Below are 20,857 nucleotides of genomic sequence, written 5' to 3'. Positions count from 1 at the left end.
ATGTTATTAGAAATAAAGTGACATGTATGGATGTTCCTTCACGAATTTTATCAATAAGAGACTGAATTGTCCCAGAAATAAGAGAGTGTTGGTCCTGGGCACATTTGGCCTCACGTTCATTCCTAAGTTTCCCCCTCTTCTGCTCTGCTCTGTATGCAGAAGGTCTGACCAACAGGCTGTTTTTTCCCAGACCCCTTTGTCAACTGCCATCCTATTATATGTAAGCAATGAGAAAGGCTGATCAGAGATGCAGAAAGAAGAGAGAAGGGGTGGTATTTCCCCTTCTCTGCCTTGGGGATCATTTCTAGCGGGAATTCTGTCTCCTCCTTAACTGCAGCAAGTGAAAGAGGCCACCCTGGTTCCAGCTTCCCTCTGGGATCCCAGGCCACCGAGCTCTGATAAATACCACCTCCTCCTTCTGTGCCTCCAGCAGTTACTAATCTCATACATGACAACTTTTGTTTTCTCGGTTGGACTCTGCTAAAATCATTGCAGAAATTCTTTTGTGTTGATCTATAGTTCTCCTTGGAGCAAGATGGTTGATACGTGGCCTGTGAGTCTTCTGAGTAGTTAACTTCAGTAATTTTTTTTTTAATTTAAGTAAACTTAATTTTTCCGAGGGAGATGGGGGGCAAAGAGTTCATTTGAGGTATTTCAAAGAATTTTTTATTGGGATAGTAAAAGGGCCTCTGTAAGTACCTAATCGGGAGATAAAAGCCAGCCACCTTCCTCTGTTGAGAACACTGGTCCTCAACCTGGTTCTCAATCAGCATCATCTGGCGAGTGTCAGAAATCACTCCACCATGGAGATTCTGACGTAAATAGTATAGGATGAACGTGTTTTAGAGCAGTGGTTCCCAGACGAGCAGCCTCGTTATTACCTGGGAACTAGTTAGAAATGCAAACTTTGTGGCCTCACCCTAGAACTACTGAATCAGAAACTTGAGATGGGCCCACGACATCTGTGTTTTTAACAAGCCTACTAGATAATCTGGTGTATGCTGAACTTTTAAGAACCACTATTTCAAAACTACCCAGGTGATTCTAATGTGTGGCCAAGTTTGAGAACCACTAGTTTTGGCACAGGCCATTGATAAAATCATAACTTTAATTAAACATGTATTTATCAAATACCTAATATGTCTTCAAATTTCCTGTTTCTCAACAAAAGACAAAAGTTGAGATTATTAATAAAATTTGAAACTGTGCAGAAGATGATATATAAAAAGAGAACTACAGTTTAAGAGCCACAAATATTCAACCACACAGAACACAAAAAGAAAAATAAATCAAGAAAGTTCCTCTTTCTGAATTAAAAATAGCTAATTAAATAGTAAATGTACTTCAGCAACAAGGCTGAGATCCACTGCCGAATGCCTAGGTCATTTCACACTTCTACAGCTTGCCTTCAGTAACACTACCTATTACCAGTAATAGGACAAAATTTTTATTATTGGAGATGACCTTAGATATCATGTAATCCAGCATTTTGCAATCAACAGTTCATAGACTCTGGGGCTCTCAGAGGTTTTCTGGCAATGTAGCAATTAAGATTATTTCGTATGTAGCAACAGTAACTCCAATTCGAACTAGCATAAATAATCAAATAGATTTTGTGTTCATGTAAGCCCACAGGTAGTGACAGCTTCAGGTGCAGCTTGAACCTGTGGGCTCCAAATCTGTTTCTCTGTGATTTTTTTTTTTTTATTTACTCTCCTGCTTGTATCAACCTTGACTTCAGACTTAATATCTCTCATTAAGAGATGTAGCCAAATGGCTACAGCAATATCAAGCCTCGCATCAGCATTGTGTGCCATTCAGAGAAAATGTCTCTCCAGGTAAATTCTGAGGAAAAAGAGAAAACAAAACACAACAATCTTTTCTTTTTAGAAATCTCAAAAAAGTGTGTCCTCATTTGTGTTTAGGCCAGGCTGGTTTGTGGAACCTGATCCTGGAAGTCAGGAGAATTCACTGGGTTTCAGTCAATCAGGGCCCATCCCTAGAGCTAGGGATAAAGTTGTTTTTTCTTGAATCAAATGAAAAGCTGGGATGCTGTTGCCATGGAGGAGCTCATTGGATGCCAAGAAGCCTAAAATGGCAAATGTCTGCTATGTGTGGGAGAAGAGGAGTGTTTTTAAATTGATAAGTAAAATAATTGTCCAGATGTTTTGCTTTAATTGGAAGCATCTTAGAGCCTCCAAGAGTTTCCTAAATGAACATTCATGGCAGCCAGTGGAGATCAGATGGATATTCTCATGACTCATTCTGTCGGTTTACTATCCAGATCAATACTACTAGTTGAATGTTTTACTTGTTCTTCAGCTTCAAATAATTTGTATTCTTAATCATTTGTTATATAACTTAATACCTGCAGAGGACCACTGATTAGAGACAGAAAGACATACATGTTAACATATGTGGTTCATGTTCACACAGCACCCTCTGAGGATAGCACCATAAGTTATCATGGGAGAGCATCAGTACCTTTACCCTAGTGGGTACAATTTAACTGGGACTGTCAATCAAGGTGCCTCACTCTCCTAGAGCCAAGCAGTGAGCATGTGATCCAGAACAGGCCAATCCAATTCCCTTTTCCTTGGACTTTGAATCTTACCTGAGTGACCAAGGACAGGAGAGAATGGCAGAAGGTAATTCATCTCTGTCATGACACTTTGATAGGACTATTAAGTAGCTACAGCTCACAAAATTGAAGAGATTTACACATTTTTGCTCTTTCTCAGACCTGCACCTTGAGCCTTCTTTGATGTTTGAGTCACCCCAGAACACTCCAGTCAATTCTCTTTCTGCTTGAGTTTTTGTGAACAGGTTTCTACTATTTGCAAGGTATAATTGATACTGATACATACTAATAAGAAGTATTAAAATGATAATTCTGAAATTTTTCTTCAAGACGGCCAACAATGAATAAATCGCTAGTCTGATCGAACTTTTTAGATGCACATCAATATACCTCTAGTACTTTAAAAACCATTGTTGAAAGGGAAAATATAATACCATCTTATCCAATCTGAGTTATAATTTGTTAGTTAGTATAAAGACCTTCTAAACTCTGAGCGTGTTATTTGTGGGTAAGTGCTTGTAAATAGCAGCCTGAAGTATTTTCTTTTATCCCATCTTTTAGAAACAAAGAAAAAAATCACAAAAATAAACGCTCTTTTTTAAAGCAAAATGTAAGAATTCTCAGCATAGATACAAAAGCAATTTTTGGTTAAGATGTGATGCATAATGAGTAGTTGAATTTTACTATATGTTTCAGTGTCTACTCACTCCCAAATAAAACACAATATAACATTATTTTTAGTTGGTTCATCAATAAACTATGCTTTTTCTCGTACAATAGAATTCAGGAAGTTAAAAACTAAGCATTTTCTAAAGTCAAAACATATACTTAAATATATAGTGACTAATCCACAATGTTTATAAAAGCAATATTAAAAGAAAAGGAATAGGAATTTATACAGTAATCTTTCAAGACAAATCGATCTGAAATTTTTACATGCTTTTAAAATCATTTATCATATATGACACAAATAATATATATTTTTTAATTCCTAAGGAATTTCTATAGATTATATATTTAACTGAAGGGTGCTTGAGTTAAAAAAAAAAAAATGGCTGAGGAACACTGATACACCTCCTTACTTGGTAGAAACCAGAGAGGTCACACAGATAACCGTGACCGACGAGACACAAGCACAGTTCCTTAGACTCTCAATGCCCATCAGACGTACTTGCTTCCTGCTGCCACAAACGCACTTAGGTATTGCATACAAGTGAATTCTCATCAGCTTCTACCCCATCAGATCCCCAAACCATACATTTCTTGTAATTATTTATATGTACTATTGCTTATGTGCCTCCAGATGAATCTTGGACACATTTTGTGGCTAAAATTTAGAGCAGTAAACCAGGACCTCCTGCCCTTTGGACATTCTCAATGTTAAATGCTGTTGCTAAATTAGGGTTTCATAGGGCTGAGTTTACAGAGATTGAATTTCTAATATTCAAAAGAGGTGGAGTACTGACTCCCCTCCTCCAACTCTCTGTGAGGAGTTTGCCGTCGCACCAAGGTAGAGAGAATGGCCAGATATGAACTCTCATTGTGCTCCTTTGGTTGTTTTTGTTGCCCCGACTAAAGGCTTTGTAACAAATAATTCTGCTATCTCCAGCTGTCTCTGATGCAACTGATGTGTAAACTTCCAAGAGCTCAGGATCCTATGACATCGAAAGTCTGTAACTAACAAAGAATAATTCAGAGTCCCTGAACAAAATTATTCCCTTTGTTAAATCGACTGCCCGGATACCCAGGGGAGGTATAGCATTAGAAGGTTGGAGAAACTATGCTATCATACCTTTAAAATACTTTGTAAAAGTGTTATGTTAGTTTGAACTGGGGCCTTATCTGACTCCCATAATATGATAAATGTCATGTGATTAAGAAAATCTCATTCTAGACAAAGAGTTTCCACGTTCCTTTAACCCAAGAAACCTAAGATCTATTCAGCTACAAAAATTAATTAAACAAGCAAGCAAATAAATGGGAAAGAGTTTTAATCACTGTAATACCTGCCGATGTGCTCCACCCAGTTGGTTGGAATACCTGATGTGTATTATTTCTGAAATTACAGCCAAAGACTCACTTCTCTTGGACAGTCTGAAGCTGGGCCTAGCATTCAAGTGAGCTCCTCCACGCCTGTGTCCTGTCCTGCAATTCAGGATTCAGGCCTGGTGTTCCTCTCTATCGCCTCCTGTTCTGATCAATATTGACTTTCATTTAAATCCCAGAGCCCTGCAGCAGACGGTTTTTCACCCCTTCAACAATTCTGTCTTTGTTCTTCTGTCAGCACGCAGTTCACAAGAAGCTGCCAACACCCCCCTTTTGTGATTTATCAGTGTCTTACCTGACAGTTCGGTCCTTATGGCATCTCACAAAAATCTGCTTACTGCATAATATCCCTGAACTGCGGTATTAATACCAGCCTACCTCTATCTGGAAACCTCCAGGTAGAAGTGCCAGTCTTATATCTTCTTTGACTACCGTGGAAGCATAAAATTCAAGATCTTTATGAAAGTATGCCTTAGAATCAGGCGTACTCTTGGTTAGTGTCTCACCATTGTGTAAATAAGCAAATCTCCTCTCCTGCTCAATGGTCTGTTTCTTTAAATTCCCTAAGACCACCAAAGAGCCATGACCACGAAAAAGAAGTAGGGAAGGGTATGGTCACCATGATATTTGCCATGATATTTGTTCATTCTTCAGTATTACCATCTTGGTGACATAGGCATAAAAGTTGTATATTAATTGAATCCACCTTAATCCGGGGATGCCTCTGCTTACTTTTTCAACTCTAAAGCTCAGCTCTCTGATCTTTGAAATTGCAGTTTTTGTCAGAGAAAGCAACGGGACAGGCTAAGATTACTCATAAATATCGTGGAATGTCTGGAAGGCTGAGTGGAGCATAGGTAATGCAAACGCCATTCTAGAAGTGAAACCACATTTGTGGAAAAGGGAAGCCTTCAGGGAGCAAAATATCACCAGAATCAGACTACAGAAGCTACAGAAAACAGAACTAGAATGTGCTTCAGATGTCTGTGAACAGCAAAGTTGATGTCTGTGTATTGGCAGACATTTACAATTACAGAATAAATACTTGATTTCAGGCTTCTCCTATGTGTCTAGTTTTTCTTTCTTCCTTTCTTTTTCTTCCTTTTTTATAGTGCAGGATGAGATCGTATTTTTTTGACTTTCATCTTTTTAGGGCTGTTTATGTTTCCCTTTCCTTGACTGTATGGGTATCAAATATGGATTGCCTTTCTGATCTCTAAATGGAAACTGCTTTTTACAAATGCAGAAACCTGAACCATATGATTTTGAATACATATATATATATATATATACATATTTTCATAGTCACTCATGAAGTCCAAAGTAAATGAGTTGTTTTATTCACCTAAAAGCAATTAAAATAATAATCCCATTGAAAAATCTTAACAGATATTTAAAAATTATAATATACCTCTGTACAATGGAATGTAATTTTTTTTAAATGTTTTATTTATTTTTGAGAGAGAGAGAGAGAGAGAAAGCTAGGGAGGGGCACAGAGAGAGGGAGACACAGAATCTGAAACAGGCTCCAGGATCTGAGCTGTCGGCACAGAGCCCGACACGGGTCTCAAACTCACGAACCGTGAGATCATGACCTGAGCCAAAGTCAGAGGCTGAACTGACTGAGCCACCCAGGCGCCCCTAGATTTACAAAGAGAAAAACAAGATATACCTTGGATACAATTGCTAGCACATTGTTCTGGATACCCTATGTACTCAATCCATTTAGCTGATCGGCAGGCTGGCTGATGGAAGGTCTATCTCTCTCAGGCAGCCTGAGAGGCACAATGGAAAGGCACCGGACTAGGAGCCAGAAGATCAAATATCAGCTCTGCTGTGTCCCTGGGAAAATCTCTCAGCCTTTATAACTCTCAGTGTTTTCATCTGTAAAATAGGATAAAAATATCTTCTGGCCTGCCCTGCTGGATTATTAGGAGAGTCAGAGAAGACAATGCATGTGCAAGCATTTTATGAATGCAAGGCATTAGTGATATAATTTTACTTAACTAGTAATTGATATTCTCCTGCGTTAAACCCACTTTTTCAGAAACTAAGGCAATTAGTTATGGCAGTTCACATATATCCCAAAGCTAAATTTGACATAAAAGCCTCAAGTTCAAAGGCCTGAACCATGTGTCCTGTCCTTAGGCCTGAAAATTATTCAATGTTTCCTAATGCTGTGGTCAGTCAGTTGGTGCCTCAGGATGGCATCAGCAGCATGCCAGTGATACTCAGCTCTATCTGGGGACAAGTTTTCCCCTGACCTCAGTATAATGGTGTTTCAACTGTCATGTGTTAAAAGCTGGTTGATAAGAAAAATGAGGCAGGGTACAAAGACCCGGGGCTCGATTACTCTAGTCAGGTTAAGTCACTGTTGGGAGCTGGAGAACATTTTCAGCTATGGTTCTCATGTTTATTTAAATGGATTTTTGCCTTAAGGTGAACCATTAACCTACTTTAGGAGCAACCAAGTTAGAGTAGCAATGTAGTTTCTCAATTCAGTTATCAACTTAGCCCACTGTGTACCTAGTGCGTGAGTGAATATGTTGTCACTTTGTCCACTAGGTATTCAATCTGAGCAGAAGTTATTTTGCAGAAGGTCATAGCATCATCTTATGTTTGTCTCATCTTTGATGGATGAAGGGGCACAGCTCTATGAGAACCTGACTGATAGAATGGAACCTGCTTGAACATTAGCATGGTTAAAATTTCAGCTTTCGGTTTTCAGATAGCAAAACATCAAGAGAGTGTTCTATAAATGAACTGATACTTTTCCCTCCCCTGCCACTTCACAGCCACATTATATCTAGAAGCGAAGATATGGGCACAGGACTTCCAGTGTTTCCATTAGCAGGTTGGTTTGCACCTCTAGATAAAGATGTCTGGGGGAGTCCAAATCTCATTTACCATGAGGCTCCTTTTTATTTTTCCACTTGCCTTCCATATTGTATAACACAACAAAGTTAAATAGCGTAGATTCCCAGGCCGAGGGCTAGCAATAAACTAGACCAAGTCTAAAAGAAGTCAAGCAGTGGAGAAGCAGAAATTTTAATAAGACTTAAGAGCAGGGATATGTTTAATTAGTTCTACCTCTTTCAGCCTCCTAATATTTGGGACAGTTATCCTCTACTTTATTACCAAGAGCTTGTTCAAGTAAAACAATAAAATATTAGACTGCACACCCAACAATTTAAAAAATATATCTGCAAGCAGAATTATTACATCTATTTGTTCATCCATTTTTTTTTTTAATAGGATAATATTATCAGCAAATTCAGGCCTAGTAAAGCTGTGACTTGTCCAAGCACTTTCCTAGTTTATAAATCAGAGTTGCATCAATTCTAGGGTCTCTTGAAGCACTAATATTCTATGCTTCTACTTCAAATGGCACATGGAGGCATGCAGCTCTCGAATTAACTGGGGAAAAATTAGTATACCTATTATAACATAACTGATAATACTAAAACCTAATTTTAGCAGTTTATTTCAGGCTCTTCTCCAAAATGTTTTCTCTTGTCCCTACTTAATCTTTGTAACTGGCCACATAGAAAAAAACCCAATAGATGGAATCGACAAAAAGAGATGTAGGTCAAAGGGGACAAACTTTCAGTTACAAGAAGAATAAGGTCCGAGGATCTATTGTACAACATGGTGATTATAATTAACAATGCAGTATTATGTACTTGAAAGTTGCTGAGAGTTGATCTTAACCATTCTCATCATCTATAAAAAAAAAAAAAAGAGAGTTAACTGTGTGAGGTGAGGGATGTATAAATTATCTTGATGTTGATAACCATTCCACAATATATATGTACATCAAATCATCACATTATACACTTTAAATATATACATTTAGGGGCGCCTGGGTGGCGCAGTCGGTTAAGCGTCCGACTTCAGCCAGGTCACGATCTCACGGTCCGTGAGTTCGAGCCCCGCGTTGGGCTCTGGGCTGATGGCTCGGAGCCTGGAGCCTGTTTCCGATTCTGTGTCTCCCTCTCTCTCTGCCCCTCCCCCGTTCATGCTCTGTCTCTCTCTGTCCCAAAAATAAATAAACGTTGAAAAAAAAATTTTTTTAAATATATACATTTATATTTGTTCATTATTCATCAGTAAAATGGCGAGGGCAGAGGAACAGGCAATACAGCTAACCTCTCAATATTAGAGCAGTGGTCATAATCACAACTCCACACAACTGCTTATGAAATCTACTGAAAATTCAACCTATATTATCTTGACCTTAAGCACATTGGGCCTTAAACCATTCTAAGTGAGATCCTACATGTTGCTTGCCTTCGAACTAATGAACTTATTTATCTTTTATGAGTGTTGATGGTTTTTTCAATTCACAAAATAGGGGAAACACATCAGACACCGTTTTGGTCCAGTACAATGCGCTGCTGGTTGGCCTCAATCCTGACCTAGACAGAACATCTTCAAAGCAGAAAATTAATTTAGAGTCTATTCCAGGTCAGTCCTTCACATCTTTGCTGAGAAGACCTATTAATGCCAACCTCAACAGAAATAAACACAAGCCCATTAAGAATTGGACTAAGACCATCAGTCATTTAACATAAGACAAATAGCAAAGCCTATCAAATCATGAACCTACCAAACCAAAACTGAGTACAAATAGCAAATCCAAAATGTCATGGTGGGTCATAATCCATTAAAAGGTATACAGTTTACACATTGCCAACAAACAAGTTAATATACTATTAAAGTAACAGACTAGAAAACTAAAAGCAGTGATTTTATGATCCAATTTGAACCAAAAAATGCTTCAAGGTAACGTATTATAATTTAGGACATTTTACTACAAACTATCCTTTGTACTTGGCACAATTTAAGATACTCCTAAAGATACATTTCTGGGTTATGTGAAAATGTTATTATCCTAAAAAACAACGGTAGGCTAAAAATGTTAAAACATGACTAGTAATCCACTAGCTTAATTTTTTAAACACTTTCAAATATCTTCATAGATGGAGAAATTTATAAGGTTATCAAGTAAGTACAGGATTTTCTTGACAGTAAATCCTAGCAGAATGAAACTCATTTATACTCGTTTTTCCATTTTGAAAACAACCAATTTAAATTAGCAAACTATATTATGGAATCAATGAAAGCATGTCCTTGGTGGATTATAAATAAATATTTTAGCTACATCTTTGCATCCACAGGAGAACTGGACCCCTTTTCTGGGGTCTGTCCTACCATCAGAAGGGACAGGTCCAGACGAAAAGTCGGTCTCATGCTCTTTACAGATAGGGAGATTAGTGTTTTCACTTGGGCAAGTGTTGCTTCTGCTACAAGGCATACTGATATTCAACGTGTGAGCAAATGATAAGGGGAATGAATGAGGCCGGGACTGGGCAGGGGCAAAGCTGGGAGAAACTGACCCAGCTATAGGACGGGTGCCCGAGGAGGTAGTCTGCAGTCAAATGACTAGTCCAAAGGGCACAATGATCCTCGTACTTGGCTGCAGCAGTCTTCAGTATCTGAGATCCACCGAGCAGGTAAAGTCTGGCAAAATGAGGTTTTAGGCACTAGGCGATCTGCTGAGGACAGATGGGCCTGTCACCATAGAGTCTGAATCAGTGAGGGTCCCAGAGGAAAAATCTGTCACACTCAGGTTAGGATGATTAAAGAAGGTTTGATAAAGGGACTATTCTAAAGGTGTAAGACTAAGCCACAAGGGAAAATGCAATACCCCAATACCCAGCTAGGCTGTAACTATCCTAGGCCAGAGGGGTGAGGTGTGGGAGCAGTTCCTGGAATCTGGAAGCAGAGGACCACCTGGAGAAGGTCTCTGACCCTCAGTGGAAGGAGATAAACAGCTAGAGGTAACCCCAGAGGGAAGGAGCTGGTAATATAAATGCCCTGATCTCATCCAGTCACTCCCTGGAATCTCCTACCACAGCTCCCCCATTGGCCAAACCCAGCTAGAAGTTGGAAGACAAGAACTGGTAGGTCTATGTAGGTCAGTATGGAAGTAGGGTGAAGAGGGGTCTGGCAGGGCAAACACAAGAATGAAGGTACACCTGGGAAAGCATTCTATTTCAACAGCATCCCAAAACATATGTGGGAGTCTGAGTATGAGGGTCCAGAATTCTGGAGAAAGGGGCCAACAGAGTGAAACAGGATATTGGAGCCTTATTCAAAAAAAAAAAGGGGGGAGAGAGAGAGAGAGAGACAGAGAGAGAGGTCAGAGGAGGACTCCACCCCCATAGGCAGTCAGGAAGTCAGGATGCTAAGCAGAAAATCAAGGCAGAAGTCTGCAGGCACAAGTTATGCCAGGGATGTGGGAGTAAGAAAAAGTCTCCAGGCATGCTGAAGCACTGGCTACAGAGCAGAAAAGAAAAGCTCTTTCTAGATCGAATTCACTGGTGCCTTTGGTATCAAATGTACATCTGGCCTAGGTCAGGATGGACATGAGGAGAAGTGAAGACTGAGGCTATTGAAGCCCAGCAGAATCTGCACCTGACAGAACACAGGAAAGAAAGGAGGTGACAGTGTAACTGAAGACGTATCATAGGGGTCCTTGTATCATAAGGCACTTTCAAATTGGAAACGGTGAGGAGAGTAAACAAAGATGTGGGAAGAACATAGGAAATATAGAGAAATTGCAAGGGAGGTTTGCTCGACCCCTAGGCTGAGACAAGGGCACAGTTACAGAACCCAGAGTCGCAGCCTGAGAGATGCCTGAGGAACTTCAACTGAGGAACATCACCTGTCCTAAGGGAGGAAACCTATGGGGAGGAAGACAAGGGGATGTGTCCCTAGACCTTAGCGTCCAACCTCTTCAGATTCCCTGCAGGATTCCCCGGTGACCAACCCATCCAGAAGCCAGAGGACCAGGTTGACACAGTTCACACAGGTCAATGTTGGAGGCCATAATGCAGGATGGAGAAGGGCAGGACAAGGATATGGCAGGGCTAACAGAAGATGTCCAGCACAGACTTCTAATGCAGTCCTGGTGAAAAATGACGAGGGCTTCCCCATGAGATACTTCATCATCACAAAGAGAAGCTAGCAGACTCCACCTTGACAAGGTAATCAGGTTGATGATATTAGTGGTAATGGGGCAAAGCAACATCAGGTGACTTCCTACGCGATTCACCGAGAAGAACACACATCACATTCCTGCATGCCTGTGGGAAGTGCATACCTGAATCTGATCGTGAAGAATCATCAGACAAACCCAAAATGAGGGATAATCTACAAAATAATTGGCCTGTCTACTTCAAAAATCTGAATGTCATGAGAGAGAAAGAAAGACTGAGGCATTGTCCTAGGGAAGGTTGACTAGAGAGACATGACGACTGTGTGCCAGACATGATACAAGGTTTTCTTCTGCTATGAGCACATCATAAGACAAACTGGCGAAATCTGAATGAGGTCTGTAAATCAGATAACAGTATTATGTCAATGTTAATGTCCTGATTTTGATTTGTCTACTGTGGGTCTGTAATAAAAAGCCCTTGTTTTTAAAAAATATATCCCATGAGGTATTTGGGGGTAGAGATGCCTCATGTCTGGTTTCAAACAGTTCAGAAAAAAATACATAGGAAAGAAAAAAATATCATAAAATGTTAACATTTGGGGAATGTGGGTGAAGGGTATGTGGGAGTTCTTTTACTATTTTTGCAATTTTTCTTTAAGTCTGAAGTTATGTCAAAATAAAAGAAGAAAATAAAAATGATGAGAGCTCCAATTGGACCAATAGCAGTGGGGCTAAAGAGAGAGGGCCATACACAAGGGATATGTGGGAGGCAAACTGGATAAGATTTAAGTGGTGAATTATGGGCACTTGGCTGGCTCAGTTGGTTAAGTATCAAACTCTTGATTTCGACTCAGATCATGATCTCACGGTTTGTGAGATCAAGCCCTACATGGGGTTCTGTGGTGACAGCGCAAAGCCTGCTTGGGATTCTCTCTCTCCCTGTCTCTCTACACCCTCCCTTGCTCGTGCTCAGTTTCTCTCTCTCTCTCTCTCTCTCTCTCTCAATAAGATAAATAAATAAACTTTAAAAAATATTTTAAAAAAATAAGTGATGAATTACATGTGCAGGGTCCACAGTGACCATGAGACATATGGCTTTGACGACCAAATAGTACAAATGACACCATCTTGATACTCTTAATGTACCCTGGCCAAAGAATCCAAATATCGATTTCTATAACTCATTTGTTATATTTCTATTGCATTGACATTGGATTGGCACAGTTAATATTAGTAGATCCAAAACAAGATCCTAAATTTCTACCTCATTGATAGTAATAACAGATTAGTCCCTTCCCCAAGAAAAGCAAGCAATTGTAGATTCACCCAGCACAGAAAGAAAGAATGCCCCTGCAAACCAGTCTCTCTTCTCCAGTCTTCCCTGGGGTAGAGTCAGAGATCTTTCAAAATAGCATATGAGCATTTAGAATCCAAATGTAACCCAGACCTATGAGAGAGTGGTTAACTGGAACTGATGGGAGAAGCAGGTTGTGAGAGAGAACATTCCAGAGTTGAAAATCACATCACATGTCTTATAGGCTTCCACCAATCATAACAGTCATCAATATAAGAAATTAGCACCATTTCTCCCATCCTCCCACGTGTCCTGTTCCAGCATACAAAGCCCAGGTGTTCAAGGCATGGTCCATTCAACAAACGTGTCCTGAACACTACCATTACCATCAGGCTTATAATCAGTGTCAGATAACCTGCACTAAAATAACCTCCACAGATAACCTCCATTAAAATGCAAATACGGTTAGGTATGTCGATAATGCAGGGGGAAATCAGTTTATTAAATACTGTTAAGGATGAGGGTAACATAAGAGTATTCTGGGGTCTGAGAGTGGAAGATTTGGAGATGGAGGAAAGAGCCAAGAATAGGGAAGTGCAAAGTCTTAGGAAAAAGAAAATCTGCCTACTTTACAACTTTCGCTAGGACCAGCCCTGAAACTAAGGTCATGAGTACATGAGTGTGTTTTCTTTAACTTTGTCCGGCCGAGAAATTGTTTTCCAAGGCCACAATCTACATCCCCAAACTTAAAACAAGCACATTGTATCCGAAAGAGAATTGAGGAACAAGAATATAGAGGTTCAAATAATTACTAAAAGATTCAGAGCACGTGCCCCACGGACATCCTTTAAATGTGGAAAATAGCACCAAAATCATTAAGTAACCCAGGATATTTGCATGCCTTCCCTATTTGCTTACCTACCGATGACCTGCCGTTTCCAGCGCTCTCTCTCTACCAAAAACAAAGTTCTTTTCTGACTGCATAAAAGAACATCACTGAAGCCTGCGGCAGTTTGTAAGAATATCTCCAAGCGTTGGGCTGAATATCTTCAATTAATTTTCAAAGGACGCTCTCTTCCATGGGAATATGTTTGGGATTTCAGAATTCAAAGCACCATACCTTAATCCTCATTTTCAAACTGAGCATTCTTCTCTAATTTCTCTCATCACACAGAGTGTGCATATGACAGCCAGCTCCCTGGGACCTGTGTCTGATCACAGCCCACAGTTCAGCAGGAGGGATCTTTCAAGCCAAGATTCAAAGGTAAACTGCACATTCTCATGAACACCTCTCTGGAAAGTCACTTATATTTAATCACTTCAAGTGCTACATCTCCTTCTCTCGGATAACTTCCATTTTAATTCTCTTCTTCAGTGATCAAAAAAGGGCAAAGAAAAACTTGTGATGATTTCTCCTAGTACGTCACTGCTGGAACTACATTTCTAAACTTTTCCCACCTTGACTGTTTCCTGAAAGCAGACAAACCCTCAGAAATATAAATCTTACCCGAAACTAATATTTTATATGCCAGTTATACCTTAATGAAAACCTTTTGAACTTTGAAAAATAAAAAAGGGAAATTTAAGTCTTACAAAATTCAACAGGGTCAGTTTCTGGTCAGGTCCCACATGTATAAAATGGAGTAATGCATTCTATCTCATAGGCTCATGGTAATGCATTCTATCTCACAGGTTCATGGTACAGATGAAATTACATCACACACGTGATTGTCTTGTGATTATCTTGCATATTGTAGGTCCTCAGTAAATAGTAGCTATTATTTTCTAAGGCTGGCATTTTTAAAGTTGGCAGTTCGAAATCGGGATAGAGCCTGATGATGCTGAAAACACCAATGATTATGAGCCTGGGAATGCTGCTTTACAATGTACAATGCATTTTTATACACGTGATCACACAACAACCCTGTAGGGTATCTGGAATTGTATTTTTTTTTTTTAATTTTTTTTTCAACGTTTATTTATTTTTGGGACAGAGAGAGACAGAGCATGAACGGGGGAGGGGCAGAGAGAGAGGGAGACACAGAATCGGAAACAGGCTCCAGGCTCTGAGCCATCAGCCCAGAGCCTGACGCGGGGCTCGAACTCACGGACCGCGAGATCGTGACCTGGCTGAAGTCGGACGCTTAACCGACTGCGCCACCCAGGCGCCCCTGGAATTGTATTATTGTTGTATTACTTTTCTAATGCTGAATAACAAATTGCCACAAATTAGTGAATTAACTCAAGTTTACTATCTCACTGTTCTGTAAGGAGGAAATCCTACCAGAGTTTCATCAGGCTAAATCAAGGTGTCAGCAGGGCTGTGTTTCTTTCTGGGGGCTCTCAGGTAGACTCGGTTTCCCTCCTCATTTGGGTTGTTGGCAGAATTTAGTTCTTGCAGCTGCAGGACTCGGGCCCCCATTTCCTTGCTGGCTGCCCTCTGAGAGCCATTTCAGCTTCTACAGGCTGCCCCGGTCCTTGGCTCATGCCTCTTCCCTCCATCAAAGCCAGCAACATTAAGGGGAGTCCTTCTCACATTTACTCCTGCCTTATCTGTCATTTTTCTGATCTCAGACAGGAAAAGTTTTCTGCTTTAAGGGCTTATGTGATTCGATTGGGCCCATTTGAATAACCCAGGATAATCTCCCCCATCTCAAAGAGCATATGTTTAATCACATCTGCAAAGCCCTTTTTATCATATAACGTAACTTATATACAGGTTCCAGGGATTAGGATATGGACATCTTTGGGAGCGGGAGGTGGGGGAGGGGGTTGGTTATTAATTTCCTCTCCACAATGTTTACTACTCACATTTTACAGGTGAGAAGAATGAGGATGCGGGCGCAAAGCTGGCTCAGTTGGTGGAGCATCTGACTCTTGATCTCGGGTCATGAGTTCAAGCCCCTGTTGGGTGTAGAAATTACTTTGAAACTTTTTTTTAAAAAGGAGAAGAATGAAGGTCAAAGAATTGGACAAGAGATTTGCAAGGACACATAGTAAGTAACAAAGAATAGACTCAAATCACAAAAGTGTACTCCAAACCCAAGTCAGCGTTCCTCCAGTAGACTATCTTGTTTCTGAAAGGTAGCTCAGCATTTACCATCTTCCATTTTCTCTCCCTTCCTCACCCACATGGAAATCCACACTTCCACTAATTATACTGAAAGCTGGCATTCTTGAGGAATTAATGCACTTTTCCAAAGCTTCATGGAGAAGCCAAAGTTCAGATGCATTCCTACTCACTTTGTTGTAATTCCTTCCAAGGTTTATACCACATTGAAAGTATTATTTGCCAGCAATTGGACACTTCCATCTACAACTGTAAAGAAAACGTTTCCTGATTGGTTGAATGCTAAAGAAAGTTTACATCATGGTACATGTAGGTTATCTCATAACAATTTTCTCAGAAGATGTACTTAGAAATTTGAAACCAAAATGTTTAATATTCATTTAAGATGGTATTGGTCACTTTGTATTTCCTAGAAAATACTATCTCTAGCCATTTTTTTTTTGTTTGTGGAATTTAAAAGCATGATTTAAATTTATTTTAGTGTGATTTCAGTCAACGAGTGTTTATTAAGCCCATTAATAAATACAAAATGTAAGTCAGTAAGCAATTCATGGGAATATGTGATTAAATGACAAATTGTGGGGCCCATACTGTACTTTGAGAATAATCATACTCCTGAAATATAAGGAGACTCTTCTGATTAGAAGCAGAGATGCTCATTAAAGAAACATGGACAATAAGTCAGGTCAGTTGTATGTAGAAATCATAAAGGACTCTTAAAAGCCTGGCCACAATCACATATATACAAGAGTAATAATAAAATGAATGTTTGGGGCACCTTGGGTGGCTCAATCGGTTGAGCGTCCAACTTTGGTTCAGGTCATGATCTCATGGTTTGTGGTTCAAACCCCACATCAGGCTCTGTGTTGACAGCTCAGAGCCTGGAGCTGCTTCCAATCCTGTGTTTCCCTCTCTCCCTGCCCCTCCCTTGCTCACACTCTGTCTCTCTGTCTCTCAAAAATAAATAAATGTTAAAAAAATTTTTTGTAAAATAATAATAAAATGTTTTTATCAAAAAAATCCTGAGAAGCAAAAGTCATCAGCTTAATGCATTTTGAGATAAATTATACACATTTATAAATTACAAAATAAAATCGGTAAAAGTCATTTTTTAAAAGGACGAGACAGAGGAGTAGATGCAGAAAAAGAGACTTCAAGATTTTGAGGTTTTGAGAAGAAAAGTGAGATTTAAGAAAAATTAGTCTGGGGGCGCCGGGGTGGCTTAGTTGGTTAAGCTGTGCCGACAGCTCAGAGCCTGGAGCCTGCTTCAGATTCTGTGTCTCCCTCTTTCTGTGCCCCTCCCTCGCACTCTGCCTCTATCCAAAATAAATAAACATTTTTTTTTTAATTTTAAAAGAAAAAAAGAAAAATTAGTCTGACGATAGTACCTAGTCTGAGCTATAAAGAGAATAAAATAAGGACAGGTAAATAGCCAGGTGCTTCCCATCTAAGTCTGTGATAATGAAGGCATGTAATCTTACAGTGGATGAACTCTGAGAGCAGACAAATGTTGGTTTAAATCCTGGCTCTGCCACTTACCAAATGTTTGCCTTTGGGCAAGACACTAGAGTACTCTAAGACTCCATTTTCTCATCTGTAAAATGGGGATGATAATCCACACCATGGAATTGTCATGAGAATTAAGTGATGTGGTATCTGGGAATCACATAGCATCTGGCACATAGGAAACACTCAGTAACTTTTAACTGGTGTGATCATCATGACGATTAAGAATGGTAGCAGTGTGACACGCCTGGGTGGCTCAGTTGGTTAAATGTCCGACGCTTGATTTCGTCTCGTCATGATCTCACGATTCATGAGTTCATGAGTTCGAGCCCCTGCATTGGGCTCTGCACTCTCAGGGCAGAGCCTGCTTTAGATCCTGTGTCTTCCTCTCTCTCTGCACCTCCCTTGCTCGTGCTCTCTCTCTCTCTCTCTCTCTCTCAGAAATAAATCATAAAACATTAAAAAATAATAATAAAAAGAAAGGTAGCAGTGGAAATGGAAAGAAAAGGGACAAAGGTCATTTTGAGGGCAGTAAAAGACTCCAGACTTTCTAACTGATCATGGAAGCTGAATTATTTAGGAAGTTGGTATAGCCTAAAACCTGGCTTGATCTTGACCTTCATTCCAGATGCATCACTCTGAATCAGTTCTGTCCACATAGGGAAAAATATAGCCAGGACCAGACTCCAAAGACCAGATTTAACAGCATTATCCTATAGAAACTTCCTACAGTGAAAGAAATGGTCTTTATCTGAACTGGAAAGTCTGGCCGGTGCAACTGAGAAAGTGATTTTTTTCATTTTAATTTCATCTTATAACTTAATTCACAAATCTAATTGGAATTCAATTTAAATAGCCACACGTGACTAGTGGCTACCTTCCTAGACACTAGCACGGCTGCTATCATATCCCAGACAGTCAGTGTTCGGGATGTAAAGGAATCCTGAAGTTCAGGTGCGCTGGGTATTGCTGGCTGGTGACTATGAGTACAGAGGATATGTTCGAAGGATCTTTGCAAAAGTAGGAGTAAATCAGAACAAAAGCTGAGTTCATGACCATCTTAGGGCCAGAAAGTTCAACTCCTCACTTCGCAATTCGAAGATAACTATCGAAGACGCTCACATTACCCAATAGTCTACATAAATTGGAAGGAGGGATAGAGAAAAAGAGTCCTCCTTTTTTTTGAGAATTTTTTTTCCTTCTTCAAATTTTTATTTAAATTCTAGTGAGTTAACATACAGTGCAATGTTAGTTTCAGGAGTGTAATTCAGTGATTCCTCACTTACATACAACACTTAGTGCTCATCACAAGTGCCCTACTTAATGCCCATCGCCCATGTAGCCCATCTCCCACTCACCTCCCTCCATCAACCCTGTTTGTTCTCTGTCTTTAAAAGTCTCTCATGGTTTGTTTCCCCTCTCTCTTTTCCCCCCCTAACATATGTTCATTTGTTTTGTTTCTTAAATTCCACATATGAGTGAAATCATATGGTATTTGTCTTTCTCTGACTGACTTATTTTGCTTAGCATAATACACTCTAGCTCCATCCGTGTTGTTGCAAATGGCAAGACTTCATTCTTTTTGATGACTTAGTGATATTTCATTGTAGATATATTCCACATCTTCTTTGTCCATTCATCAGTCGATGGATGTTTGGGCTGGCTCCACTGCTATAAACATTGGGTTGCATGTACCCCCTTCAAATCTGTATTTTTGTATCCGTTGTGTAAATACCTAGTAGTGCAATTGCTGGGTCGTAGGATGGTTCTATTTTTAACTTTTTGAGGAACCTCCACACTGTTCTTCAGAGTGGCTGTACCAGATTGCATTCCCACAAACAGTGCAAGAGAGTTTCCCTTTTTCTGCATCCTCACCAACACCTGTTGTTTCTTGTGTTGTTAATTTTAGCCGTCCTGACAGGTGTGAGGTGGTATCTCACCGTAGCTTTGATTTGCGTCTCCCTGATGTTGAGTGATGTTGAGCATCTTTTCATGTGTCTGTTGGCCATCTGCATGTCTCCTTTGGAAAAGCGAAAAGACCACCTTCCAGTCAGAAGTTTAGGTCCACCTGCTCTTAGTCTGTGTGTAAATAGAGATTATGGTGAAGGAGGAAAAGGGAAGTAGTTTGATTTCACTTCCTCTTTTTGCCTTCCCTACATATCCCTCTACTTCACTTCCAAATTTAACCCCTTGGCTAATTACTTCCCTCTCCTATCTTCTTCCACAGTAGTGATAGCACAGAAAGGAACAGAGGCATTCTGGGAAGCTTCTTTTGTGTTTCCTAAGTAAGGTAGAGGAACCAGAAATGGACAAATAGAGAAACTGAACTGTGATCGGCAGTTGTAACAAAAGCTTCAGCTGATCCCTGGGGCGGGGGCGGGGCACTGGAGTTAGAATGTCCCTGCAGAGTTGTCCTGAATTGAGGCAGAGAGGCTGGTCTTTTGAATTCCCCCGGGCCCCAACATCAGTCACTGAATGCAAGCTGTCCCTAGGGAGGAGTCACAGACTTAGGCAAGGCAGTTCCCTTTGGCAGGGGACGATGCCCGAGAAAGGAGGAATTCCTGGAGAAGACACTGGCTGTTTGTCTCAGCAACCAATATTCCCAACACAGAGAGACAGATTGAGACCCTAAGAGTGGGGTGGTGGGGTCCATCCAGGCTGTGTGCCACAGTAGTCACCGAGGCTCTTTCCCTGGCTCTGCCACCAGCAAGTGAGCATGAATAATCCACTCAGCTTTCTTAAGCTCTCATTTCCTTATCTGGATACAAGGGAAATGGAAGAGCTGAGTTCTAACTGATATATTTGGCACTCTGGCTTTTTATTTTAAGAATTATTATTCTAATTTTCTATTTACAAATTTGCAGTTTTTTAAATAAAATTTTCAAGGAAGAACACAAAGGGGAGATTTATATGGAACTTTTTTTCTGATTCTCATAAAAACAGATGGTTCCTATCAATACCCCGCTTCATTTAAAAAAACCTCTAAGTTAAGGGACACCTGGGTGGCTCAGTCGGTTAAACATCCCACTCTTGGTTTCAGTTCAGGTCATGATCTCATGGTTCATGGGCTCAAGCCCTGAGTGGGGCTCCATGCTGACAGTGCAGAGCCTGCTTGGGATTCTCTCTCTTCCTCTCTCTCTGCCCCTCCCCCACCTCAAAATCAATAAATAAACATTAAAAAAAAAAAACCCTCAAAGTCAGTACTTAATTTCCATAAACGGAGGATTTCTGACTTTTGTTCATCACGCTACATCTTCACAAGGTATCTAAGTTTTTCTGTGCCACCTAGCTTTGTCACTAGACTATGGAATCCATTGCTTTATGTTGTGATCATGAGTTCATCTATTCACTTTTAAA

General features: G+C 40.1%; 1 long non-coding RNA gene across 1 annotated transcript in view; it reads right to left on the bottom strand.

Annotated features, from left to right (window-relative positions):
• LOC122473496 overlaps positions 1 to 16,088 on the bottom strand; it is a 28,989-nt gene extending 12,901 nt beyond the window's left edge. Inside the window, exon 1 of the long non-coding RNA XR_006294676.1 lies at positions 15,736 to 16,088. This is a non-coding gene — a long non-coding RNA (uncharacterized LOC122473496). The remainder of the gene's footprint in view (positions 1 to 15,735) is intronic.
• Between the last annotated feature and the right edge of the window lie 4,769 nt (positions 16,089 to 20,857).

Source organism: Prionailurus bengalensis, chromosome B4 (genome assembly GCF_016509475.1).
Source record: "Prionailurus bengalensis isolate Pbe53 chromosome B4, Fcat_Pben_1.1_paternal_pri, whole genome shotgun sequence".
Classification (NCBI taxonomy): Eukaryota; Metazoa; Chordata; class Mammalia; order Carnivora; family Felidae; genus Prionailurus; species Prionailurus bengalensis.
The sequence above is the reverse complement of the archived record's forward strand: the minus strand, read 5'-3'. Positions and strand labels throughout refer to the sequence as shown.